The following is a 27,958-nucleotide window of genomic DNA, read 5'->3' as shown; positions in this document are numbered from 1 at the left end:
GCAGAGGTGCCAGCCTGGTCCAGCGGGCAGGGAAGGGAGGAGCAGTGCTTCCCAAGTGGGTAGGGAAAACAGCTATTACAATATTTAATTAAAACCTAATTTTAAACTACTTGACATCCTCTTTCTGCGAGGGTGGTGGGGAGCACAGAAATCCCGAGCTGCAGGAAGGTGGGAGCGAGGTGGGAACAGCACCCACCATGGGGGTCTGCACCCCTGGACCCCCACACCCTGCAGCCATGTACACAGAGCCATTTCAGAGCAATTTACAGCAGTTCAGGGAACAACTAGTTCACTGTGTGGTTATTTCCAGCATGGAAATACCTATGGAGACAGTGCAACACCCAGGCTGCTTTAAGTCGTGGATTCAAATCCTGGGGGGTCACACCAATTCGGCATTTCAAGGCAAATAAAAAGAGTTGTAGCAAGCTTTGTGTGGAAGGTGATGGGGGGAGGTTTGAGAAAAGACCTTCAGACAAATCTGTGGTTTGGAGGCGTTAAAAAGCCAGTTGTGCTAATCCTGGCTGCTGTGTTTTTAAGCTTCAAGTGCCACCGGTTGCATTATCTTGTTTCTTGGCTGCTTGAGACAGGAAAATTACATTTCAATTGCTTTTTAATTCAGCTTAATCTGGTGCAAAAGTTAGCGTGCACCCTCTAATTTTGTTTTCTGAGCAGTTTGTTTCCACTAATTCCTAATCAGCCAAGACTAAATCAAAACAGGCCTGGCTCAAGCTGAAATAGATGAGTCCTTGCAATTTTGCCAAGCAATTTAATTAAATTGGCTTAAAATCACCCCCCCAAGATCAGTGGGGGCAGCCTCCTACACAGTCCAGCCCCTAGCTTTTGGTCCCCTGCCTGGAGAGCTGTCTCCCAAGGTGCTGCAGGGTGTGAATGTGGAACAAGGCTGTGAGAGGTTCATCCTTATCCTGGGCTGCTCTTTTTCTCCCCACTCCTTCCATTCCCTCTCCACCTGCCAAGCACAATCAGCCCCATCCTGTTCAGTTCTCTGTCACTGCCAGCACAAGGAGGGAGAGGATGGGGAGAGAAAACCCACGTGTCAGTGGATGAACATCCCCCTCCCTGTCCCTGATGGCATGAGAGGTGGCACTGCCACCCACGAGCAGGCTGAGGGTGAGGGGGGGGATCTGAACCCGTGCTGAGGACACAGGCAGATCGATATTTGGGAAAGGGAACAACCACTGGGGGGAAAAAAGTTTTGCTTTGCAGCATAATAAGAAGGTTTCACAGCTAATGGAGAGCAAAGGAGATAAAACCCTAAATCTAAATGACAATGTCCCCTGAGCTCAGCCTAGTGTGCTCAAGCTGAAAATCCACATCATGACAGGTATGAAAAGCTGTGGTTCTAGTTCAGAGGGGTTCTTTTGACGCTGTTCTCCCACACCCTACCACCCTTCACCCCACCACTGCACCCTGGTGAGGCTCTGCCTGGGGCAGACTTGAAAACACCCGTTTTAAGCCCAGAGAGAAAAACCCTGATTTTCCGTCCTCTGCTTTTTTTCATGTTTCTTGAATAGGTTCACCCTCACTGCCTGCAGAAAAGATGCCAGTCAGGAAAGGTGGCATCGGTGTGTGACATCTCTGTGGCAGGGTGAGACAAGGCAGGAACATCCTGCCAGGATCCACTGTGGGATGCTGCACGGGCACAGCAGCTGGTTGGAGCAGCCCCTCCGTGAGAGGAGAACCTCAGCTGGTGGACAGGGAGCAGAGGGAGGGATCCCTGCGAGCCCCCAAACTTCTGCTCTCACACAGCGTCTTCTCCGTCAGCAGTAATGTAGTTCCATTAAATTAACACCAACAAATTATTTTTACCTATTAGTTACAGTAACAGCGAGGAAATATCCATGTGGGCTCCTGAAACAGCTGATGATGTAACTGCTGGTGGTTTATAGGATCATCCTGAGTTGGAAGGGACCCACAGTCCAACTCGTGGCCCTGCATGGGACACCCCCTGTCCTGTCCAAACACTCTGGCAGCCTTGGGGCCGTGCCCACTGCCCCGGGGAGCCTGTTCAGTGCCCAACCACCCTCTGGGGGAAGAACCTTTTCCTAATATCCAACCTAACCCTCCCGACACAGCTTCATGCCTTCACGGATGTGGGGCACTCCCACGTGTGGCGGGGATGGGGCCTGGAAATTCCTCCTTTTTCAGTTGGGATCTACCCTCCTGGCACACAGTGCCAAGTCCACAGCCTGCACCGGTCCCTCCTGGAGCAGCAGACACCAGGCAGCCCGTGCCCTCCCCACGGCCAGGAATCAGCTCCGTGTCGGTGCTGCTGTTGGAGCAGGGGCCGTGGGCGGGGGCTGGGATGTGGGAGCTGCTTTGTGCTTTGTCACAGGGTGAGTGACAGCCCCGGGCCGTCACAGTCGGTCTAATCAGGACATGCAGAAGGTGCGAGAAGGGATTTATTGTTATCCCTGCCTTACTGCTGAGCCAGAGGCAAAGCCAAGCACTGCAGCTGGATTTTCTGAGGCTCAAGGTGCAGCTTGTTGTTTCCTCTAATTTCGTGTAGCAGCCTCAAAAATGAGGTCCTGCTTTTCTCCTCCTCTGGTTTTCTCCCACTCCCCTGATTTTCTCCCCCTGCTCCTCTGCAGCTGGGGAGCCATGGAGATGTCAGTTCACTGAATCATACAGAATCACAGAATGGTTTGGGTTGGAAGGGACCTTAAAAGACCAACCAGTTCCACCCCCTGCCATGGGCAGGGACACCTTCCACTAGACCAGGTTGTTCCAAGCCCCATCCAACCTGGCCTTGGACACTTCCAAGGATGGGGCAGCCACAGCTTCTCTGGGCAACCTGTGCCATTGTCTCAGCACCCTCAAAGGGAGGAATTTCTCCCCAACATCCCATCTAATCCCATCCTCTGTCAGTGGGAAGCCATTCCCCCTTGTCCTGTCACTCCATGCCCCTATCCAAAGTCCCTCTCCAGCTCTCTTGGAGCCCCTTTAGGCACTGGAAGGGGCTCTAAGGTGTCCCCAGAGCCTTCTGTTCTCCAGGCTGAAAATCCCCCAGCTCTCCCAGCCTGCCTCCACAGGATAGAAAAGAATGAGGAAGAAAAAGAGGATGAGGAGGAAAGAAGTACCGTTTTCCATCAGTTTGGTTGAAACAGCTCCTGCTGTGGCCATGGGACCAACTCTGGTGCTTTTCAAGGCAAAGCGTTCTTCAGTGCCTTTTTCCAGCCAAGAAGGGGGATCACTCTGAGATGTAGGTGATGAAAAACAAAAAGAGTCACATTGATATTGTACAGAAGAGATCTATATTTATTGATAAGGAAGCCTGGAAGAGTTGGGAATTCCCTGGGAACTAAGGCAAAGGGAATGTCTGTGCAGGAAGACAGTAGTGTAACACCAACTGATTATCCCATCAGCTGGGCTAGAGTCGGTGGGAGCCTCAGGAAGGAGAACAGCAGCAGGGCTGAGTGTGAGCTGTGGGAGCTCATTCCCACTGTCCAAAGGCAGCTGTTAATGTCCATTTGGCTGTGCTGTAAGCGGATGCCCCAGAAAACCAGGACAGCCCTGGAGTGCCTGTAACTCCACACCAGGCTGAACGTTAAGGAACTAATTTTAACTTCTAAGCATCCTCCTTTCTGCCAGCCACGAAGGGATTAGAGTAACAGTTTTTGAAATTACTTAAAAATAACATCAGACTTAATCATAGCTATTTATTAAATCCATTATCCTCTGTCAGTTATGGGACACTGATTCAGCTGTGGAAACTATAATCACCTGTGGCCAAAAACCTCACTTTTTTTTTTTTCCTAAAGGGCCCCAGTAATAATTATTCTTTTAGTCCTTGAATCTGTAACTGAAGGAACTGAAACAGAGAAATCTATGGTGAATTTGGGGATGAGGCACAACAGTGATGGAGAAACCTTGGAATTATTCAAAAAACCCACATAATTTTGTATAAATCATGCATGGCCTTGCTCCACAGCACCTAGAAGGAAAAAGGCTCTCTAAAGGAGTGGAATACCTTGTAAATCATGCAGGGAAGAGAAACCCCATGAAAACACCAGAAAATCCACATAAATCATGGGGTCTTGAGCCTCTGGATGCCTCTTTGCTGTCAGGGAGTCCATGTGCAGCTTAATTAGACAAGGAGATGAGCTTTCCTGCTGCCAGACGGATGCTCACCTTGCTCCAGCACCCCTGATTATCACAGCTGAGGACAGCACTTCAACAGAAATTAGTGTCTTTGTTTAAAATGTGTATTTAGGGGCCTTCCTTTGAAAGCCATGCTCAGAAAATGCTAAAAAGAGGATTCGACATGCATATTCCACCTGATCATAGGAGCTGAAGATAATTTTTGCTAAGCCTGGAGGTGATGTTCATCTCTGAGCTGCTTCACATCTCACACACACAGACACTGTTTTGGTAGTGAGCTTCCCACTGACAGAGGGCAGGGTTAGATGGGGTACTGGGGAGAAATCCTTCCCTGTGAGGGTGGGGAGGCCCTGGCACAGGTTGCCCAGAGAAGCTGTGGCTGCCCCTGGATCCCTGGAAGTGTCCAAGGCCAGGTTGGACTGGGCTTGGAGCATCCTTGTCCAGTGGAAGGTGTCCCTGCCCATGGCAGGGGGTGGAACTGGTTGGTCTTTTAAGGTCCCTCCCAACCCAAACCATTCCATGACTCTGTGATTCTACAATTCCTTACACTGAGTGCTGTGATTGAAAATGTGAGCACTGAAAAGTTGGACACCAGGAAGGCAGACTTGAACTCTGCTTTCCTGTGTGTGTGCCCTTCCCTGTAGAGTTTTTGATCACATAATTGCACAGACTGGCTCCTGCTGGATCTGTGACTCACTGAGCACCTGGTGGGATTTGAAAGCCCCTGGCATTGTCCCCATCAGACCCTCTGTGCCTCACGAACAGCAATGTGCCCTTGTTTGGTTAGAGCCTGGTCCTGTCTCCGCACAGACAACACTCCCTCCAGCCCTCACAGGAATACACTGATCCTCCCCAAGCAAGAACAGACAACAGCTGAGAATGAGGATGCAGCTTTCATTATTTTTTAAATGACTAATAAATGCAAAAACATCTTGCTGTCTCCTGGGGCAGATCTTTATATAACCCTGTGATCCTTCAGCAGGGTTTTCCGATCCGGATTCCGTTCCTCCCCAGACCACCAGGGATCAGTTTGCTGCTGGTGCTGAAATGCAACCCTGAAATGCAGCATCCAAACTGAATTCCTTGTTATTCCAAGGCTTGCCACTTCAGCACAACGGCTGAGGCTCTACAGCAAGCCACCCCAAAAGTGGGTTTGTACCCCTCTTCCTCTCCTTGCCCTCCTCCAATTACAAGCTCCTTTTTTAATTGGGAATATCACTATGGACACCTGGGCTGCTGTGTTTAGCCTGGTATCCCTGGCAGCACTGAGGGAGAGACCAGAGCCTTTCTTACATGTGGTCTGTATTATATAGGGGGACATTCAGGATATATGGAGGAAATTCTTCCCTGTCCAGGTTGCCCAGAGAAGCTGTGGCTGCCCCATCCCTGGAAGTGTTCAAGGCCAGGTGGGATGGGGCTTGGAGCAACCTGGTCTAGTGGAAGGTGTCCCTGCCCAGGGCAGAGGGGTGGAACAAGATGAGCTTTAAGGTCCCTTCCAACCCAACCCATTCCGTGATTCTATATGGGCTGCTCTGCACCTTATCTGAAGACCATTTTCCAATCTGAATCATGGTTATGCTTCCCATCCCTTCAGGCAAGAGGGCTGGACTCTCAGTCTCACTTTAACATGATGAAGGAATCTGTGTCAGGGCAAGAAACTGAGCCCACACCAAAGGCAAACATCCTGCTCAGACAACTCCCTCCCGTGACCCGCTGTCTGCAGAGCTGCTGTGCGCTGCTATCGGGACACGTCACTCCACAATCTCTCCTTCATTCTCTGAGGGAACCTTCCAAAACCCCCTTCCCAGATAATATAATCTGTGGCTGGGTGAACCAGCTGCAGCCCAGCCCAGGCTGTTGCAGCAGGAGCTCCAGCGCAGTGATGTGCTGGAGCAGGCCAGGATGGGGCCTGGGCTCTGGAGACTGCAATGGCACACCATTAAACTCATCCAGAGGCATCCTAGGAAGCAGAAAGCAATTTGGCTGAGTCCTGGCTGTTGCTGATCTGTCCATGGGCTTAGTAAGCCAACAGCTATTTCAGGTTTGCCATTTTGCCCTGTCCCCCTTCATGGGGAGATCCGATTGCTGCCTTTGCAGCCCACGTGGTCAAAACATTGATTTACTCACATTACACATGAGCAAACAGGTCAGAACCCATTACTTATTTGATGCATTTCACGTCCTTCTCCAAGATGCTTGGCTGAGAACTGTTTACAATCTTCATTCACAGATTTAAGGTTTGAAATAATTACCTGAAAAAGCCCAGAAAATACGACTTGCTCCGCACAGATTCCTGAGGAGTTAATCACAGTTCCCAGCGTTCAGGACTCAGGCTGGTCATGGTTTCTGTGGTATTATTCTGCTCCTGACGGGACATGCTGAGTTCCTAGAATCAGATTTTCAGGGTGAATAGTCAGTTACAAATTCAAGAGGTGGGTGTAACACGAACTCTCTAATTTTCACCTCAAAGCAGTTGTTTATCTGAATCTTCCTGCTTGGAAACTCTATCCCAAGTGTATTCACCCACAACACCCACAATGGCAATACTGGCAGGGTAACCACATCCCAAACGCTCCAGCTGAGGCAAATATAGCAGGGAAATACCTAAAGCAGATACAGGAGCTGTTGTCTTTCATGTCTTTCAGGGCAGTTCATACCCACCAAGTAACCAAAACGCACAAGACGGTAACACAACAACAGCTTTATCCTCTCTGCTTGCAGCAAACACACAGAATTTGTTTGTCTTAAACATGACTTATTTTAAAATGAAACTTTAATTCCATCAGTAATGTGGCTGCTCCTGCCAAGGGTTCAGTCTGAGGTTTGCCTGCCAAAGATCAGCTCCGAGGAAATGTGCTGTTCCAGCCTGGCAAGAAGGACATGGCCAAAAAGGTGATTTTGAATGAAACTTTCTTTGTATTGTCTTTCTAATTCAGCCTCTTGTCCCTACTCTCCAGCAGCTGAGTTCATAGAACACCCTACAAGGCAAGAAGAAATCCCCACCAAACAAAGTATTATCTGACCTCTCTGGAGGGATCAAAGCTTCCCAATCAGGCTCCCAGCATCACTGGACTTACAGATAAGGAATGTGTGGTCTCTTTTAAGATGCAATTGCTGGCTCAGGCCCTTTGGATGGCTCTGACAGAGCCTGTCCAGCCCTTGCAAACACAATTCCAGGACCTTTGGTTTAACCTGGCAGGTACCTGCTGTGTGTGATGGCTGGGAAGAGGTGTGGGATGGAGAGCAGGAAGGGCCATGTGGCAGAAATGACAAGCAGAGGCCTGCTTGTGTATGTGGAACCCATCTGGATTTATATTCACTGTGTTTTATAACAGGTAGGCTTGAATTCACAGGTATTTTAACCATAAGTTTATTGAATCCCACGTGATTTTGTGGAATTTCAGAGTGTTAACTCACCCCCAGCTGTTGGCATGGCCTTACCCCTTCCTTGACCTTTGGGAATACATTCACGCCCAGCTTTTAAAAACATACACAGTCTCTGGGAACCTAAACAACACAACTGAAGGCTGCCTTCAGAGAAGCTGAGCACCAGTCACTCCTTCTGGCTTCAGACTGAAAGGCCAGAGCAAAACAGACTTTTTGTAGGTACTTTGAGTGCCAAAAAACAGGCTGACACTGAGTGAACAACTCTGAAGCTGTGAGTTGTCGTCACGCCCTGCCTCAGTTTCCCCAGCTTGGAAAGGACGGTGAGGCAAAAAGAATTGAAAGTTCCATAAAAACCTGCACCCAAGAAACTGTCTGATGCCAGGATGAACTATTTTGTCACCTGCATTCATCTTTTGTAGCTGTTTGGTTTAATGTTTTATAGCTCTGTTTCGGAGACCACGTCAGTCCTTGTGCTTGAGGGAGGTGACAGGTTAATTACAGACCTGAGCCAAGCCTCAAATATACATTGCAAATCCAGGCATCTAAACCCAGCCTGTCTACAGATTCAGCTGTGTAGACTGAGAGGGGAAATGATTGCTGAGCTGTTACTTTCCTTATCTCTGCCTGATCAAAGAGGAAATGGACACAGGACATTTCTCCTTCCTGCTTTCCGGGTGAAATTCATCCCAGAGCAGCAGATTGCAGCTGGCAGTGTTACACCAGGATCTTTTTGAGCCGTGAAACCAGTTTCCAAAGGTGCAGCACTGCTGCCTTGGAGTCCTTGCACACATATATTTTTAGACCATCAAGGTTTTCAGGAGGATGGTGGAGAAATGAGATCCCCAGAAGAACCAGTGCCATCAGTGCCTCCAACCAGTGCCAAGCTGACTTCAGCCCAAGCAGTGGCCTCTAAGCCAGGTTCTGGTGGCCAGAATTCCCCTTCCCAGCCCAGGGGCTTCTCCTCCTCTCCTCAGTGACTCCTGAGCAGGCTGTGAGTCACAAGCCTGGTGCTCAGCATCGCTTGGGGCTGCAGAGGTGGGACAGAGAGCAGCCCTCGCCTGGGCAGTGTGTCCAGCAAAGCCACAGCACAGCCCCTGCTCCCTTTAATCATGGGAGTGATGAAATCAGCTTCTCCTCTGCGGGGAGCAGCGAGTTGGGCAGGTAGGGCAGGTCCCCAGGAGGCACATCTTTGGGTGCTGGACACGCTGCTCACCAGCAGCAGCTTGGCTGTCGCCTTGACAACATTAGAGCTGGTTCAGATGTGTGGGTGGGGGAAGGAAAACTGCCTGGAGTGTGGGACACAGACTGCTCCCAACATGGAACAGGTCCCAAAAAATGCAAAGCCTTGGGACATGAGTCATGTCCTTGAACTCCCCTGCTCCCTCCCCTGGAATGGCTTTGCCACAGGTGTGCACTCAGGTTGTGACAAGGGAGAAACCACCGAGGGCCATGGGAAGTGGATGTGCCATGGGCTCTCCTGGTAGTTTTTGATGGCTGAGGACAGGAGCTGATGAACCAGGTCCTCCCTTTCAGTCTTCCAGTGTCAGCTCCTACCCAAGCCACTTTTCGCTGCCTGTCTGTCACTTGTTAAAGCAAATGGCAAACCACCAGAATGTTTGGGTTTTCTGCTTTTCTCTGCTCTCTCTTCAAATAAATTCCCTGCATTTCTTTTTCCCTGTTCATAAGACAGAGGGGGATCTTGATTTGTGGCTGCAATGAACCCACACTCACACAGAGCTCTGGGGGCTCGCAGGTGGTCTGGAAATGAGAATAAATAGCAGTGGGAGGACTAATCACAGTGTTGGCAGAGAGCATGGAGATTCCTGAGAGAGCAGCCTCAGGGATCCTGAGCCAGGTGGGGTTTCCCAGCACTTTATTTCCAGCAACCTGCAAAACCAAAATGTAGTAAAAAAGTGTTTTATCTGGGTAAAATATTGTGAAGATCAAGTTCTCCAAATAATAAAAGAGAAATAAGCACCAATGATCAGGTGCTTTTCTCATGATAGGAATGAGGAATGTTGTTTGGTATCAAATAGAAAGAATCCCTCCATGCTGATGGCAGCTTTTAAGACTGAGAGCAGTCTCCTCTCCTTTCTTTTTCTTTTTCTTTTTCTTTTTTTTTTCTTTTTCACCCCCCCTCCCGACTCCACTATGGGGGTCAGTAAAACAATTCTGAATTTAAAGACATAAATAGCAGCTACATTTGGCCTCGCAGCAAAAATCCTGTTATTCAAGCCTTGTGGGATTCCTTCGGTGGCTTCCTATTCCTCCTTCCAGCTTCCTCACCGCCAGACCTCTGGATTGTCAAGCCCCAGCCTGTCCCTCTGCGCCTGTTTCCTCCTCCTCAACTTCTCCCCCCAGGCTGTCCCTATCCCACACACATTCCTAGCCTGTCTTATGCTGCCCTCTATCCTTGGAATAACCTTCCTCCTCCTCCAAGCAATAAACCTCACTCCTCTCTCCCAGCTTTCTGCCTGCAGACCTCATCGTTGTCCAACCATTCCCCCGTGGGTCTCTCAATCCTGGAATATCCCAAAATCTCTTTTCTAGAAGAATGAAGGACTGAGCACAGCAATACAGTTTGCATTTGCTGTTCCTTCTTGGAACCGGGATTAGCCAGACTCCCGCCTGCCCCAAATCCACACGGCTGGACCCCTGTGGAGAGCCTTTGGCAGGGCTAAACCTGAATGGAATTGCTGCTCACAGCAGTAATTCGGCTTTTTGTGGGAGCTGACTGACAGAAAATGTATTTACTGGGTTGCTTTGGATGGTGAGAAGTCGTCGAGCTCAAGTCGTGCTCAAAGCCCAAGGCTTCAGTGTTGAGCATCCTGCTGGTGCTGACTTGTATCTGACTTTTGCAGGAATCCCTGGAAGATCAAGTCATCCAGGTGAATCCTCTGCTGGAGACCCTTAATGATGCTAAAACTAGGGGGAAGAACAATTCTTCCCATTTTTTAAGTACCAGCCCTTCACTGGTAAGTCACTGTAGATCATATAAAGATCTTCCCTCAAGAAAAAATACACCCAAAAAAATATCTTCACATGCTTCCTCAAGCAGCAAAGTTAATTTCTGTTTACTTCACATTTCCCACAAAGCATTATTGGTTCCCATTTTCTTGAACTGAGTTGGTCAGTCAGTTTTGTTTTGCCTTCCTATTTTTAGATGTCAGGTTTTTGTATGTCAAATAAAAAACCAGTTTTGATCAACCCCAAATCAATGTCCTTTCAACTGATCGCTGCTGAAGTGATTCGAAATGCAGGTTATTTTTAATTTTGCAGATCTTTTTTGCAGATTAATTTTGAAATTGTCAGTTTAAATGTAAAACATCGGGGTTTTCAACTGCACTCTCATTCCTGTTTCTGTGTGCTACATACTTCTGCCATATGCTGCAGAGAAAGGAGGATTTCTTTAAGCTCTAATACAGAATCCAAGAAGAAAGAGGGTTTTTTATAGATCTGATCTTTGAAAAGATTAAATTTCCTCTCACTGACTTGCAAATTTGCCCCTACAGGCAACGCTGTCTGTCCCTGATGAACGCGCAGAACCTCTCAGCTACTTTCTGTTTTCCTACAGATATTGCAATCTTGATTAACAGACTCATCTTTTATTTTCTCATCTAGGGCAAATTTATCTGAATTCACTGTGGTGGCACAGCCAAGCTGGCTGAGACTAACCCTGGGAGTTGTAAGTAAGCAGATAATTCTCTATATTAACTTTGCTTGGGGTTTTCTCTTGTGTTGAATGGACCCTGTTCTGATTAAATCAGACACGTGAAAATCTGAAATGAATTTTTGAACTGGAGGGATCTGCACTGCTGTAAATGAAACCAAACCCTGTCCCTTCTTCCACAGTGAAGTTACACAGTGTATTAGATGATGACAAATTTATTTCCTCTCTCTTTAGCTGCCCGTGAGACTCTGAGCACACATAAAGGGCACTGCACCTCCCCCAAAAGCTGTACACTTTTCATTCTACAATTATATTGCAACCATTACTAACACTCATCAGCACAAAACCATAATTGTCTTGCAACCAAGACCCCAAAAATAGCTCTCCAGGGAAGGTTCATTGTTCTGTGCTTGCACACGTGCATGCAAGACTAAATTGAGAGCCACAAATCCCAGCTCTCAAGGTAAAAGACCCCACCTCATTTCCTGACTTAAGCCCTTCAGGACACAGAAAAAGCAGAGAGGAAACATATGGACCACTTATTCTTTAATGTGGGATTGTCTGCATCCCTCCTACTTTCAACTCATCCCAGATTTGCATCACACTCAGGGACCATATGTTGGATTTGCCTCTCTGGACAGTTCAAGGCCAAGGCAAGTTCAGTTTGTTTACTGGAAGGTTTCAGCCTCTTCCAGCCTGGCCCAGAGAGCCAGGGCATGGCCAGACCTTCCCTGGGTGGGCAGCAGCACTGGCCAAGGTCCTCCTGCATTTGGATGGAGCTCTGAGGGCAGAGGGGACTGTGAGTCCTCCCTGAGGTCACTTGGACTGAGATTGACAAAAAAGGTGGTTTGAGTCAACCTAAACTTGTCTGCAGAACTCACATGATGCCATTCCCAGCAGAGCCATGTGGAGAGGGGACTTCAGCCCAGAGGAAATGGTGAAAATGCCCAGGCAGGACTGCCAGCAAGTTCTGGTGATTTGGTATCCCTTTGGTGATTCTGGAATGAAGTGATGTGGTCAGGTCTAGAGCAGGATGGGTTTTATGGAGACCAGAAGCCAAACTAAGCATGTTAGAGCAGGACAGAAGACACGGACAGGGCGATTACAGGGTACCAGCCACTTTTCCAAAAGGGCAGTGTAAGGACACATTTCCCAGGACAATCTTACAAACCATGCACTGGTAATTCAGAGGATGCTCAGAAGCAGGATGAGTTACTCTGGAGAGCTGCTCCTGAACCCAGCAATGACAGAACTGAACAAGCAATGGCACCTCCCTTCTGCCTCCATTTCATGAATTGCCAAAATATCTCTACTAAAACTTGTGCCAGTGGGAACGTTGTAAAGGTTGGAGGCATGTTCTGAGAGCAGCACTGAAGGATGCTGTGGTTCTTGCTGCACTCACAGGACTGCCAAACACATTGGTGAAATACTGGCTTCACTGATGTCAAAACCAAAACTCTCACTGACATAGACAGGGCTGTGACTTTTCAATCTCTGGCTGCTGCCAACACCTGGATTTGTTCCCCTCTGTGCTCCAGGTCTGGAGAAGTCATGTGCCATTTCCCAGGAAGCAGCTAAAAGATATTATATCTTCCTTGAACTTACTCATATGGCACTTTGTGTGTGTTATTCACTCCTTTTAGTGCACAAATCCCTGCTCGATCCTCTGTTTCTAGGATAAGAAACCTACACACCAGAGCTGTGCTTGGCCAGAGACTGAAATAGGTTCTCTGCAGTGGGGGGTTGTTGCTAATTATCCAGGAAGAAGAGGATTGCTAGTGACTTTTCCTTAGGCAGGTCAGAGTGAGAAAGGAAAGCTGTCTTCCCTTATCTTCATCAATGCATGGTGAGATCCCCCTTGATGTGGCAGGGCTGCCACTAAGGTAAAAATGATCATTTTTAAACTGAAGTGTTGAGCTGCTTCATGCCAATTGCTTACATCTCCTCAGGACAGGGAAGACAGCCTGGACAAGCCTTTCAATACTGTTGAAAAGGTTTGGGTGTTCAATCCCACTGACTTTGACGTGGCTGCTACGGCAAAATCTCCTGGGTAGCCTAAGCAACTCATCCCACAAAAGGTTTTTTTTCTTAAGCCATACACTCAAGACGTGCTCAGGAATGGAAATCTAGAAGAACACTCAGTCTCCAACCCAAAAGCTTGTGTTGTGCCTTGATTGGACTGATGGTAATTGGTGTAATCACCTCTTGGTCCTTCTCCTGCTGCAGAAAGTGCTGCTTGTGCCCAATCCTAATTGTTACCTCTGGGTGCATCAAAGTGTGGTCACAGCAAAGAACACAGATGATGGAAGAGCCACTTCTCACTAATGGAAGTGTGGAGGAACATCAGTGAGAGTGGAAATACAGCAAACAGGATGCTGCCCCCCTGGCCTAAGCTTCCCCTAGGAATAAAATTCAGCTTCTTCAACCTGAGGATAAATAAGCCACTCGGGAGCAGCTGGGATAGCCTAAAGACTTGTTCAATTGTCCGTGAGCTGAAGCCTGAATGTAAAATATCTGCTCCAAAGCAAACAAGCTTGATGTGGGAGTTTCTGGTTAACATTCAATGGCCTGGGGTTTGCAGGACTTCAAACGAGCTGTTACAGGGTTTGTTTGAAGCCTCAAAACTGACAGATCTGAAAGCTGAGGCAGAGACCACGGGTTAAAACCTGCTCATCTCGCATACATATGTAATCTCAAGAAGCAGCTTTTGTGAGAGGAAGACTTGACCCTTTGTCTGGTTTTGACACACATTTTCCTTTTTAATATCATTTTGAAGAGTATCTGTTACTGAGAAGAGCTTATTGGGAATATCTGCTGGCTCCTGAGACTATTACTATAAGCAGGACTTGAGCTACAGAGAGATCAAACAGTCTCCAGCTGCTGAACTTCCAGTGCCCTTTCCAGCAGCTGTTGGTATTTTACAGCTCCCAGGATTTGTCCATTGCAAACAAGCCTTTTGTACAAAGCAAAGATGATTTTCATAGCCACAAAGACAGGCAGTCTCAAATCATGGCTCACAAGTAAGACACTGCAAGGTTCTCTGGAATTCTGCTCTGGGCAGGATGGGACAGCAAAGCACAGTGCTGGTCTGATGGGACCTGGCTGGGCAAACCTCAGAGGGCTGGAAAATGATTTTAGATGTTTGGCACTATGGGCTGGCTTCCAGCTTATGGTGCAGATTAAGAATTGCCTTGGGTGGGCCTGTGTCCCTTCTGTCCTGTCCCCTTTGATGTCCTGGGCTCTGCTCCAGAAGAGATCTGTGGCTACAACTGACTTGGATGCACTTGGGCACGAAGAAGTTCAAGCAGAAGCCAAGGAGGAGCAGGCAGAGGTGGACAAAACAGAGGTGGGTTGAGATCTCACACGTGGTGACAGCAAACCAGGACAAAGCCAGTGTGCCACGAGCTCAGCCAGTTCACTGAGATTGAAAAAGCTGCTAAAACCAGGCTCTTGTTTCCAGGGAATATAGAATGACCTTAAACAACACGCTGATTCTTTTTTTAAACGAACAGATGTGCTATTGAGAGGTGGAGCTGGCACTCACAGCTGCCACAGGGCAGCGGGCCTGGCAGATGGCTGAGCTGTCAGCTGAGGACTTGATCCTGCTTTGTCCAACAGCCCTGCCTTGCCCATGACTTTGGATCCATGGTGGAGCCCAGGCACAGACCTCCCAGAGCTTCTGGGAGCCCAGGCACAGCAGCTGCTGCAGCACCTTGTTTGAGGTGTTTATTATTGCTCTGCTCCACCCAGCAAGCTCTGCTGAGGGGTGTGTGTGAAGGGATGGAGCTGAGAGCTGCTTCCCTTCTGCCCTTCCCAGTTGGTTCTCAGCAGGGCTGGAGAGCTTGTCTGCACCCATTTTCCTGAGTATGCAGCAAGGGAATGGGGACAATGAGGGATTTTCTTCCAGTTGCCCAGCTTAACATGTTCATCTTCCCTCCAAGAGTGGCTGACAAAGTTACTCAGCTCGTGGGTCTGCAGCCTGGAGAGCTCCAGAGGGGTCATCACCAGGCCCAGGGGAAAAGCAGTGAACAAGCTGGAGCAGAAGGGCATCCTAAGGTACCATAGTGCCAGAACGGAGGAGTTGGCCAGGAGGTCCCTGAAACCCTTTCCAGTAACAATTAATTGAAAACACTGATTATGCAAATGTCTGACCAGTGACGCCACAGTTGAGCGTTTTAGCGTACAAAGAACAGCAAGGCTGTTCCACGACTCCCCAACATGTTGCCACTGGCCTTGATTAAAAATATAATCCTTATAGATATTCTGAAAAGGAACAAAACCCCGAGAACTCAAGCCAAGGCTTGTTTCTAGTAACATAAAGCTGTAGGAAAGCTACCTAAAAGGTACATCGGCCAAAGATTAAATGAATTTTTGCTGCCCTTGCTTACGTGTTGCTGGAAGAGCCAGAGCCCTGCAGCTCCTGCAGCTTGTCTTGCCTTTCCTGGTGGATGTGACTCGCCTCTCTGCTGTGCTGTCACGCAGCCATGCTAATGCTTAGCAGCAGGAGCAGTATTTAAGCATATTATCAAACTCCACCAGTTATTCATATACTCCACTGCACAGACACACTGACAGAACATGATCAGAGCATGAATCACAGGCCCTTTGGTCTATCTTTTTTACACTCAGCAACTATTTCCTTTCTTTGCTACCAAGCAGGTTTTTGAAAGTGGCATTTGACTGTGGCAAAATATGTTCTGATTGTGCCTGGTTCTAGCAGTCTGTAAGCCACATTGTCCTCTCTGCCAGCTTATCAAAGTATGAGCCCAAAAGGTAAAAATATAATCTCTCCACAACATGCTTTCCTTTGGCAGTGCTGCAGAATCATTTATTCAGGGCAAATGGGTTTTCCATGGTAAGGGCCCCCCGTGAGGACTGAGACTCCAGGGAATGCTTTAATGCTATTCCCATGCCAGCATCAACTCGTTTCCTTTCCCTGTACCCACGGAGAGGATTTCTCCCTCTTTCTACTCAGGTTAACAATGAGAAATCTGCTTTCTCATGCACTACCAGGCTGTTCTCTGGCTGTATCCAAACAGGGCATGCCTTTCCTCCCTTGCTCCTTTCCAGGTGTGACACAGCACCACAGGGCAGCTACAAAAGAGCAAGGATCCCACCAAGCAGTGGTGGGGTTGCTCCAGAAATCCAGCGTGGCCCTGCTCTAGGTGCTCCTTGAAGCAGAGGAGGTTGCAGGTGAGTGAACATCACAGGTACAATCAATACTGTCACCTCAATGTGTCGGCACGCAAATGTCACCGGTCCTGCTGCCCAGTGCTTCCCCATCATTCCTTTGTGGAAAGGATTAAACCCGTCAGGTAACAGCCTGTGTCTGCCCCTGCATCCTTCTCTTCCGTGCTCAGGGACAATCTTGCTCTGACCTTGAGGTTTCTGCCCCTCCAGCACCGAGAGGCAGACAGAGCGCGCCGTGTTTGTGCGCTCGGGGAAGGCACCACGAGCCCTGCCGCGGAAACATTCCTGCACAGATGGAAGCGTGAGTGCAGTCCTGGATTAATGACAGGCTACATAATCCCCCCTCTGGCAGTCAGTGGCCTTCTGCTGCCCAGACAAATGTCAGGTTTCGATCAACCAGAAAAACTCGCTGCCTACGAGGATTGTCATCAGCTCGGCCCAGGACTTTGCTGCTGAGAGGTGAATGGGAAAGTTTGGGACACTGCTTGTCAGATTTTGGGCTATCAAATGGACAGGGGTGGATCTTACATCTACTTCCTTCATGCAGATATGGTTATGTTTCCAGCTGTGAAATGCAAATGACTTTATAAAACAGAAGGTTTTCTTCTCTCCAGCCTTGGTATCTCCTGTTAATTTATTCACTCCATCCTTCTTTGTCTCATTCCAGGAGCAGCTGGACTAGCTGATGGCTTCTTTGTGCAGCACATCCACTGTGTTGTTCCAAATGGATTCAAACAGTCTGGTACAGCAATCCTCAGGCAAAGCCACACAGTGCCTTCTGCACAAGCTGGGGCTGAACAGCAAATCTTCCTTCAGGAATGAAAGACGTTGGGTCATCACTTCACCTTACACCCCTTCAAGGGAATGTTAGTCTGAGAGACACTTCCAAGAGCCAGAGCCAGAACCAGGATATCAAATAAACCTCTCATTTCATGAGAAGCACAAAGAATTAGGAAATACATGCCCTGGAACTAGACAAATTGGGACTGTTACTTATTAGGCTGCGTTGCCTCCTGCAACCCTGTTTTTGCAGGATCAGCCACGGAAACAGTGAGTTGCAGAGAGGAAGAGCAACGTAAGTTTTCACCTATGACCTGTAATAAAGTGGAAGGGCAAGTGATGGAAAGCAGGGAACAGCAAACAAATGTGCTATGAATAGGCAGTTACTCCTGTTGTTTGAATTCCAACACCATTACTGAAGGCACGTCTTCCACTTGCAGGGGACAGAGCTCTGCATCCTATGCAGGGATCATATCCATGGGAAAGCAGAGAGGGAGCAGGTAGGAATGCCTGGTTTCATTGCTTCTGCTTCCCCCTCCAAGAACTGTCACAGGTAGGAATATCCACAGGCTTCCTTACACCACTATTTCAGTGCCTGTGGGGCTGGGAAGCTACACTGGAGGAGATTTCCAGCGGTGATGAGGTTCTCTGCAGTGTCTCTACCTGTTGCTCTTATATCATTACACCTCTCTTTCCCTTTCACACACCAAAACCTGAATCCCAGCTTAATCTCTCCAGGGTTTGTGGGCAAGAAGGCAGCATCAAAGTTGCTGCTTGGCTCTCCTGACCTGGGGGCAAGAGGGGGGCAGAACTGGATCCAAGAAGGTACCGTTTACTCCCACCCAAGCTGGGCTGACTAAACTGGTGGCAGTTGTGACTCAGCATGTCCTCAGTGGAGATGGAGCTGCAGAATTAGAGTTTCTACAGCAACCCACTTCCTCATGCATATAATGTTCTCTCTTACACACGCTCCCGAAACTGACTTTTAATCAGACAGTTCAGTTAATAAAATGCAAATGAAGTGCACCTTCAGCTACGCGATAAATCTCACTTGCTCTTTACTATTCCTTAGTCAGGCAAAAATCCTACTAACTGATCATTTATCCAATTTAAGACCGGAAAGTGAAATGGAGAGAGATTGTTGTAGTCATCTAATATTAGCAGCATACATCATTAATTTTGCACATATGTTTTTATCATAACATAATGAAAGCAGCTATTGTACCGACCACGCAAAAGGGAACATTCTGTTCTTCGCAGGAACCTAAAAATCTGCATTGCCCAACTTTTACAATAATTACACAGTATTCATCCCTCCTCCAGCCTATTCTATCCTTAGATTTCAACTTATGGATGCCTCAATCTCACTTTTAAAGCCAACAGCCACAAGATTACTACTATTATTTTCTGTTACTGAAACTACTGCGTTTCCTATCACAGGACAGCACAAAGGTATATTTGGGTTTTATCAAGGACAAAACCTCCATCCATGCTGTTGTTTCTAAGCCCCACAGCCCCACACATTCTGTTTGCCACAGGCTAGGCCTGATGGCAATTCAGAGGAATGGCAGAAGTTTCTGCAGCTGCTTTTCTGGGGAAAATTATACATTAGGGTGAGGAAAATAATCTGAGGTTGTCCTGTTCTGCGGAATTAAACAGTGGCAATTACAGGCACTGAGAACCTTGGGATGTCTGGGCAGGAAAGATAAGGGCTGGGAGAGAAAATAACAGCCATGTTCACTTAAAGACACTGAGAGAGCTGGTGACTTTCTTGTTAATTATTGATAGGGCAAGGGGCCTGAATGATTTCTTTCCAAAGCAATGCCAGAAAAGTTAGTACACCGAGAAAATCCTGAAATCTGAGTCTAAGCCTGCTGCCTCCAGGGAGAGGAAAGAGAGTGTCTTAGAAATTTAAGGCCTGGACTTCCTACTTCTCAAAGCAGCATAGAGAGAAGGCATGAGGATATGAGCATGGGAATACAAGATTTCACTATTCATTAACATTTAAAAGCTGAAACAAAGCTGTTTAGTTCACTTCTCCTGAGCAGGACCACACTGTCGTCACAAAGGGGCAGGTCCAGCTCAGGCTCTCTTCACTTACTCCCAGGATGGATAAATCAGTTGGTTTTCTGGTAAGAGAGGAAAGAAAGTGCTGACCACAATATACAATTTTAACATTAACATTAACAAAAATGTGAAAGCCAATTTTCCACATGTGGGTGAAATAAAATCTGCCTTTTAGCTGGGGGCACACCTTCCCAGCTCCAGCGTGAGCCAAACAAACCTTCGCAGCCTTAGGTAAGAAAAAGCTCTCCAAGGGTTCTGATCCCATTTGGACTGGTATGAATGTGGACAATGGTAAGAATCATTCTGCATTTATCAGTTCAGAACCTGGCACACAGTCCTGATTTCTGTGCTGGCACACAGATCTGCTCCTGTGCACCGTAACAACCTTTCCTAGGAGCTGCATTACTCACAGGAGAGATATGAAACTCTGCTCTAAACAGGCATTTCAGGAAACACAAGGCCTCCCACTGGTATGCAAACCCCACTATGATCTGATAATAAAATGACCGCCTTTCAGGGACCATTATAATAGAAAAGGCTTGTTTTGGGAACCTCACTGCTTGAAGTCCTTCCAGGTGAAACTTTGCTCAGTGTGGTCCAACAGGAGGAGGAAATGGAGCTGAAGGAATTGGACATGAGAAGCAACATGTCAAAGACTTGGGAGCTCAGAGAACAAGCAGAAGAGCAGAGGAGCTGACAAGACACCCTCAGCCAGGAGAAGGGTGACCTCCTCATCCAACTGCAGGCTGAGTGTTATCCATAGGGGATGGTTGGAGGTTTGGGATTCACCAAGGCAGGGCATCGGCTTCCTCAAATGACTCAGAAAAGGCTCCTTTTCAGAATATGGAATGAATAAAGAGCATATGGGGATGATGCATGAGATTTACAGACAGCCTGTAAATCTCATGTATCTTAAATAAAGATAAGTCCTTAGATAACAAAGGAGACTGAAAGCAAAGGAGTTGTTGTCACAAGTCCCAGGTTCTGTTCCTGGCCCACCACAGATGCTCAGCACGAGCTACAACAAGTCAGAGTGGCACCTTTTTAAAATGTAAACTCTTCTTTAGGGATCTGTGTGTGTACAAACAGATTTTTTTGATGCTTAACTTTAAGAAGCTATGGTCTGAGTCATGGAGATCAACTCCAACAGAGGTATGTTAAAGGAATCTTAGGAAACTCTGCAAAAGAGGCAAAGTCTTGCATTCTTGCAAATATGGAAGTTTGCTGCCATGAGAGGCAGGAGTTTTAGCAGCCTTTCATAGGATGAGCACAGTATTCTTATATGTTATATATATATATATGTAAAATATTGTTATATATTCTTATTCCAGCATCTCATATAACCTGGGATGGATTTAATTCTTCATCTCACCCTCCTATCCCACAGTAAGTCATTTTCACAGCAATTTTTAGGGATCCCTCTACATAAAGACATTGCATCTCCTTGACATTCTTTATTAATTAGACCCACTTTTACATGGCAATATTGGTAGGCCTCTACTTATAAAATGCTCCCCTCCATGTAACTCTTTTCCAGCCTTGGGGAATGCTTCTCCTTCTCCTGCACCTGAACTGGTTTTTATTTAATGTAATTGGAGAAGTTTTAAATCTGCACTGGAGCAGCCATGTGGTTGTCTGCTGCTCCTTCTGAAGTCAGTGTTAACTTCCACAGGATGTTAAACTCACAGATGCCTCATATGCCTCAGAATTTATTAACTGAATCTCAGATTCCTTCTAAAGAAACACAAGTTTCCAGTGACATTTTGTCCTGCTGCCGCTAACGGCTCGTGTGATCCACACAAACCTTTTCCTGTCTGCAGGCATTAGACCACAGAGTTCAAACTCAGATCTCTCTGCTCAGAATGACTCAGTCACTAAATGCCAAAAGGAGGAGAGGGCTTTGGAGGGAGCTCATCAGGTAGAAATTCGTTTTTCTTTATTCTCTCCCCTTCTCATTCTCCCAATCTGGGGAAAGGAAAAAAAACCAAAATGAAAAGGACTCATCATTGCCAACCTCAATGAGATAAAATGAGCCAAACTTGGAAGATGCTCTAAGGAATTTTCATGGTTTAATGTGTCAGTTGGAATGGAATTTCCCAGGATAGACTGTACTGGGTGCAGTTGTGCTATGTTGCAGCTCTGACAGCATCAGCTACACCTGAAAAGTCCCTTGACAATAAATTCACTGGGAAAATTCACAGTCATACCCTGATCTTTTCAGTATTAACCCAATGACAAGCAGAAGTACAGCTCAGTAATTCAGGCAAGCAGAATCAGAAATACAAGATTTTGTTTCCTTAAGTCTTTCTCTGACTCATTGTCTGATATTTGTAATTCATCTTCCACATTCACCCACATATAAAATGTGTACAATCACCAGGAAGTTATGAGGCTTAAATGATTCATGTTTATGTAAGGCCTTCTGATCCTCACACAAAAACTGGTTTAGAATTGCAAAATATTATCACAAATTAGATCTTTATTTTAGTGTCACTATTGACTACTTTAGTGATGGGTCTGCCAGCACTGCTCTAACAAACCTCCTCTTAGAAATTAACTTCCCACAATACAGATATCCAACTCTATATCATCCAAACCACTAATTTACCTAGTTAACGAGCTAAGCAGCTAAGGCAATGGGCACAATCATTAATAAATACTGGCAAGCTCTGCTAAATCAAATTCTCCACAGGGAGTACAAGCTCCTTGTGCTTCAGAGCAAGGCCACCGGGACACTTAAGTGACAGAAGAAAAGTTAAGTGCTGGTTTTGGTCCTTTAAGAGCTGCAAACAGGCTCAGCTTTCCTTTGTGCTGTGTCTTTATGTGTGGACTAATTAATGATGGGGTGAGGAGGAGTTTCCACAAAGGGAAAAGGAGCTTAAGTGCCCTGCCAGTCCCACTGAAAAGACAGGACACTAAATCTCAGCCAAGACTAACCTGTTCACTACAGAGCAAAAATGCTAATTTGGCTCACTCAATGTGCTGTAACATCCTGCCTTCTCCACCACACAGCAGCCAGCTCAGGCAGCTTTTTGGTAAGACTGAGTTGGCATAAAAGATTAATACAGCCCTTTTAAACCTACCCTGGTAAAACTGAGTCTGGAGCCTATCACTCTTTAAAAAACCAGCTGAGATCTAGTATTTATTTTTCCCCAGGTAGTGGCTGGTGTTTTTTCTACAGCAGATGTTGACTTCTCTATGAGCTTGGGAAACCCCTGGGCTTGGAAACATTTGCCTTTTAGCTTCCAGTGAATGAGCAGTTCACTGAGATCCAGCTTGTTTTGTGTATTATCCACTCACTGGAAACTCCACTTCCTTTGAAGTCTGTGGAACTTTATGCTCACTGCAGATCTCCTGCCCTGCTGCCACGGCCAGGGGAAAGGTGATCTGCTGCAGGAACCTGCTCTTCTGCTTGCAGGCAGTCAGCAAAATGTCTGATAAAACCTTTCCATGGACATTTTTGTCCTGCAAGGCATTCTCCCTCTCACTCTGGAAGGAAAGGTGGTAAATCAAACCAGAAATGAGGCCACAGTTCACAGGATGCGCAGTGTTACCATTAGGAATTCAAATATTTATTTCATCCAACAGTATTTAAATATTTAACCAAACACTCAGCATTTCTACAAAACATGACCCACAGACCTAGATTGCAGCTATTTCTATGAACAAGCCTCTGTTTCCCTCAAGTAGCCAAATCAGCTTGATTATATTCCTGAAGGCCAAATTCCAGCATGACACAGGAAGCCAACCATGCTGCAGATAACATCAGTGTCTGCTGAGACACCTGGCCAGGTCTTTCCTGCTTTGTTGGCTCAGTATTCCCAATTGTAGATCTCTTCCAGGAAAGAAAATCCAGTAGAGCTGATAAACATATAGAAAAGGCAGTGAAGAAATTAAGATTCTTGTTCATATTTCCACGGATTTCTGTCACATCTCTTGCACACACACACTGCTGTGCTCGTGTGTGTACTCCAGGCCTTGTACATTGAAGAGCTAGAAGAAGACCTGGAAGCTGAGGTTATATTTTGGTAGAATGCTCTGAACACATTCTAATGACTAATACAAACTGATGGTATCAGTAACAAGGAACATTCCCATTTCGATTCACTTTAGAAATGCGAGCTAATTAATCCTCAACCCCATCAGGAGATAGGTCTGTGTTGTTAAGACACCTTGCACAGGTGGGAAGACAGAGGAGAAGGAACTTGTTCAGTGGCACAGAAAGCAGCAATGTCAGTTAAAGCAGAGCAGGGCCATGGGAAGCACAGGGCTGCAAGGGCTGAGATGGCAGAGCTCATGGAGAAGCCCCAGAGTGAAAGCACAGCTGGACAAACAGGTCATGAAAGCAGAGAGGGATGAGCCCAGTGCAAGTGTGGAGTCTGTGCAGAAATCCAGGGGGAGAGGCCAGCAGGGAATTCCAGCAGCCACGGGGGAAGCCATGAGCACAAGGCAGGATCCAGCTCTCTGCAGAGGGAGCTGATGATGCCAGGAAGCAGCTGTTGGCAGCTGGTGCTGAACTCTGCCAGTCCCAGCTGATGAAGAGGCCTCCCCCTAGCAAGGGTCAGCACACTCTGCACTCCCCCGGGCTGTTACAGTCACCCCAGTGCAATCACCAACTGGAATAAACCCAGTTTGCAAGAGAGGGAGGATATTTTGGCCTTTGATGCCTTATTCAGCATCATATGACTGACCTCCCTCTTCCAGCTGAACTCCAATGCTCATGTTCACGAGCTGGAAGATAACCTGGCTGAGCCAAAGCCCAGCTGGCTGCGGGGGAGAAGAGCCAAGCTGAAAATAAAGCCATCAGGCTCCGAGGTAAATTCCTTGACAGCTTTGTGCAATGTTACCTCCCCTGGATCCTCATCTTCCCCTACATTTCTTCCAGCTCTGGCAGCCCTGTCCTTGTCTCCTCTCTGCCCAGTCCTTCTCCTCTTTTTCTCTCCAGTCAGATTGAATTAGTTCCTCTCCTGATTCTTTATGTGGTTTTCCCACAGCTCTCCCAGCTGAGTTGGGAGCTCGAGGAAGCTCAGAGCAGGCTTAACCAGACTGTCCACATAAAGATTTCTCTCTCCTTGCAAGCAGAAGGCAGCTGGATGAGGAGTCCAAGGTGCTGGGGAGCACCAACTGCCTGCAGAGGCTGCTGCTGTCATGGGACATGCACTGCCTGCTCTTTTGCATATTGTCCACTTCAGAGTAACAAATCTTCTGTGCTACCTCTCACCAAGGGAACTTAACTCATCCTAATTACTCTCTGGGATTGTCACCAGCTGTTCTTGGAGGGGGTGTAGGGGACATGAGCCCTGTGTGGATATGAAAACAAGCTACGGAGTCTCCCATGAGTCAGCAAAGAGCAGAACACACACATCTCCTGATCCTCAGCCCACTGTCCATTCACTGTCCATGTCTTGCAGCAGTTTATTTGTACAAATCACAGAAGTTTGGCTCAAAATTATACCAATATTTCACCTCTCTGTCTGACACCTGTGTCTTGGAAATTTCTGCTTATCTCCAAAGAGTAATTCTAGTGCTGCACCTGTATATCACCAGTCTGGAAAGGATTCTGTGTTTAGAACAATCACCAAATGGGTTTGCTGTCATAATTCTTTGAAACACTGAGAGAACACAGTGATGATGACAAGCCAAGTTCTGTTTCCAGTTGTATGAGCTCATTTCAATTCACTGCAGTACAGCAGGAAACAGGTACGGAAAAAACCCCTTGGCTCCTGAACAGGGAGATACTTTGAAGGCTGAGATGTTTCTGGATGGCCCAGAACTGAGTTGTTCAAGTGGTTCTGGGCAGCCAGGTCAGTGCAGTCACACTTCCCACAGGACAGAGCTACAGCAGTGGCTGTGCTACCTCGAGTCCTGCACAGCTGCTGTGACAGCCCAGCCAAAACCAAGCATAATTTGGATCCAGTGAAAGAGTAGCCTGAGGAAGAGGAGAAGAGCAAAGCTGAGCTGCAGTGCCTGGTCTCTAAACTCAATACTGAAGTCACAATCTGGAGGAGTAAATACAGGACTGATGCCACTGAAAGAACCAAAGAGCTGGAGGGAACCAAGTGAACCTTCAGCTTGCAGGGAGTTTGGGACTTAGGGAAGTCTCATTATTTAGTTTGGCTGCTGAGTCACTGCTTATGGATGTGATCTGTTAGGATACATTTTGGTAAGAGAGAGAGAAAGCAAAGGCCTCCAGCCAAGAGAAAGAAAATAATACTTGCAATAACAGAGACTATTGAGACCTAACACTTGTACACTGACAACAGAAAACAAACCCTTCTGATAAAGACTTGAATTTGTGTAATCTTTCTTTATTTCAACAGGACTTTACTCTTCCAGCAGTCCTACAAAAGCCACTAGAATTTCCTAAGGATAAAGCACCATAGCTCTTTACAGTCTGTTTTCTGAGGCTGCTGCCAGGATTCCACCTTTTCCCTGGTGAAAACAGTGATGGGGCTCTAGAAGATGAGGGATGCCAATCCTACCACCCCTCCCTCCATGAGCAACTCACCAGCATATTTCTGCCCTCCTTCCCTCAGGACAAAGTTGGCTGTGAGGCTCCAGAACCAGAGACAGTGGAATCAGTCCAAGCCTGGATTGCCAGCATGGGAAAAATTAAGCAGAGGCCTCAGAGCACAGTGGAGAACCTCACTGTTGACCTTGAGATGAAAGAAATCCAGCTATCCAAGAGTGCATCCAGCCCAAGACTGACCACCAAGATCTAAGCCCTGGTGCTGGAGGCCCTGGGAGTCTTTCTGTCAGCTCAGGTTGGCTTTGGACTGGTCCCTTATTTCTTAATATTTTAAGATCTCTCTATTAAACGTCAAGTAATCTGTATGGCCATGAGAAGCAAGGCTAAGATTTGCCACATCAAGAGAAAACCCAGATGAGAGCCACAGCTAATTCCTGGGAGCACACAGCATGCTTCTCATAAGCTCATTAGCTGACTTCCAGAAACAAGAGTACAGCTAAAGCAAAAGCCCTCCTTTACTGCAAGGCAAGGTATTCATCTCCTTTTAAAGGATAATAATATCCTGCTTTGAACTTTTCAGTGTTGCAGTACTGGTGGGTTGGCCACTGGTTATTAACTACCACACTCAAAGCAGATCTAAACAACACACAGTTTAAACACCACCGACAAACGCTCCTTCATTAAATTAGTATTTCTACTCTTGCTAGTGTTAGTGTAAGAGCATGAATAGTAGTGCAACTGTGGGATATTTGAATAAAAATGTTACTTAAAATAGGCACAAAGGCTGCTCCAAATCCACTGAAGTCCTTGGGTACCTGCCAATGACTGCAGTTGGCTTTAGAACAGATCCCAAGAGCCGAAAATCCCACATACAGCATTACATTACTGGGCTGAAAAAATCTGTTTCACCATCCTTTTCTTTAATGAAGCAGCTCTTTATTCTATGGTTCCTGTGGTGTGCTTGTCACCATGGTATCTGAACGCATGTGTGGATCATAAGGGTATGTAGAACATTTGTGATTAAAAGCTCCTAGGAAAGAAAAATGTACCTTTATTCTTTCCCTTCATGACAAGCAGTTAGACACAGTCTAAAATAGTCTCGAATAACATCTTGTTTGTAACTGAATCTGCTTTGAAATAGAAGGAGTCACACTGATCAACCCAGGCAATTACCAACAGCACATCTGCACAAGGAACATCTGAAGTGGAAAACATTTGCTCCACAGCAGCATCATTACAACCACAGGAGCAAGGAAGACTATCACACTGCTGGGAACTGGGTGATCTTGTTAAATTCCTAATGGTGAGGAGAGAAAGCCTCATAAACATTTTAATCACCCATTCAGAGGGACCAAGAGAAACTCTGCCAGTCATTAGAGTGGCTGCCAATTTAACTGTGACTGGCTGGCAGGACACGAAGAGAAGTGAAGTGTGAAGAAAACTTGTGTCCAGTGAATGCTTGGCTTTCTTTTTCCAGGCCAATGCTGCTTGTGCTGCTCTGGACAAGGAGCACAGAGCCTTTGGTAAGATGCCTGCAGAATGGCAATAAAAAGTGCAAAGAGGTGCAGTGAATTCCCAGAAGGAATGCACACAACTGATAAGTTTGAGCTTAAGGCTGCCTATGAAGAATCCTTGGAATCCATGAGGGAGAAGAACAAGGCCCTTCAGGTTAAGTACTGGTTTGATGTTAAAAAATTCTGCACATCATAAGCCCCTTGATTCCTAGTGAATGATCTCTGTGGTGTCTTCCACCAACAATTCCACTTCCCTTATTTCTTGCAGTGCTTTCTGTCTCTGGGGACATTTGGTGCAATAAGAGAGAGGCTGCAGTGCCAGTTCTGGCTACCAGAATCCTCTAATTCTGAGCAATTCACTTAGGGAGCTATTAACAACAGCCAGCTTTACCCTGGGAAGAGGACATTCCCTTTAACCTCAGTGGAGAGGATCCAGCATCTCCAGCACTCAGTTCAGAGCAAGTCAGTCAAACTCCTCTCAGTCTCCCTCTTTGCATCCCTTCTCCCCACTGGTTGTACAGGGAGACCAACTGCCTTGGCTCCTTTTTTTCTAAAAAAACACTTCTGTAAATTACAAACATTTATCTCTTCCAGGAGGCTGGAAGATGTAAATATTTAGAAGATGCTACAATCTGCTCTCCTTGTGGCCAGGAGAAAACGGTGATGGACACTCTGGAACAGACCCAGTGTTTTCTGGGCTCTCACCTCCAACCCTTTGCTCCAGCCTCCATCAGCTGGCAGAGAGCCCCACTGTGCTGCTGA

At 46.9% G+C, this 27,958-nt stretch overlaps 1 protein-coding gene across 3 annotated transcripts in view; it reads right to left on the bottom strand.

Annotated features, from left to right (window-relative positions):
* Positions 1–27,958, bottom strand: part of KPNA7 (karyopherin subunit alpha 7) — a 42,339-nt gene that overhangs the window by 9,593 nt on the left and 4,788 nt on the right. For 2 of the 3 annotated variants that reach the window (XM_018067268.2, XM_018067269.2), the window contains exon 2: positions 6,372–6,505. The gene's annotated coding sequence lies outside the window, so the exon portion shown is untranslated. Of the gene's footprint in view, positions 1–6,371; positions 6,578–27,958 lie in introns of those variants that run through there. The other variant, XM_008928173.3, reaches the window with a different exon arrangement.

Source organism: Manacus vitellinus, unplaced genomic scaffold, assembly GCF_001715985.3.
Source record: "Manacus vitellinus isolate BGI_N305 unplaced genomic scaffold, ASM171598v3 scaffold_12_pilon, whole genome shotgun sequence".
Lineage (NCBI taxonomy): Eukaryota > Metazoa > Chordata > Aves > Passeriformes > Pipridae > Manacus > Manacus vitellinus.
The sequence above is the reverse complement of the archived record's forward strand: the minus strand, read 5'-3'. Positions and strand labels throughout refer to the sequence as shown.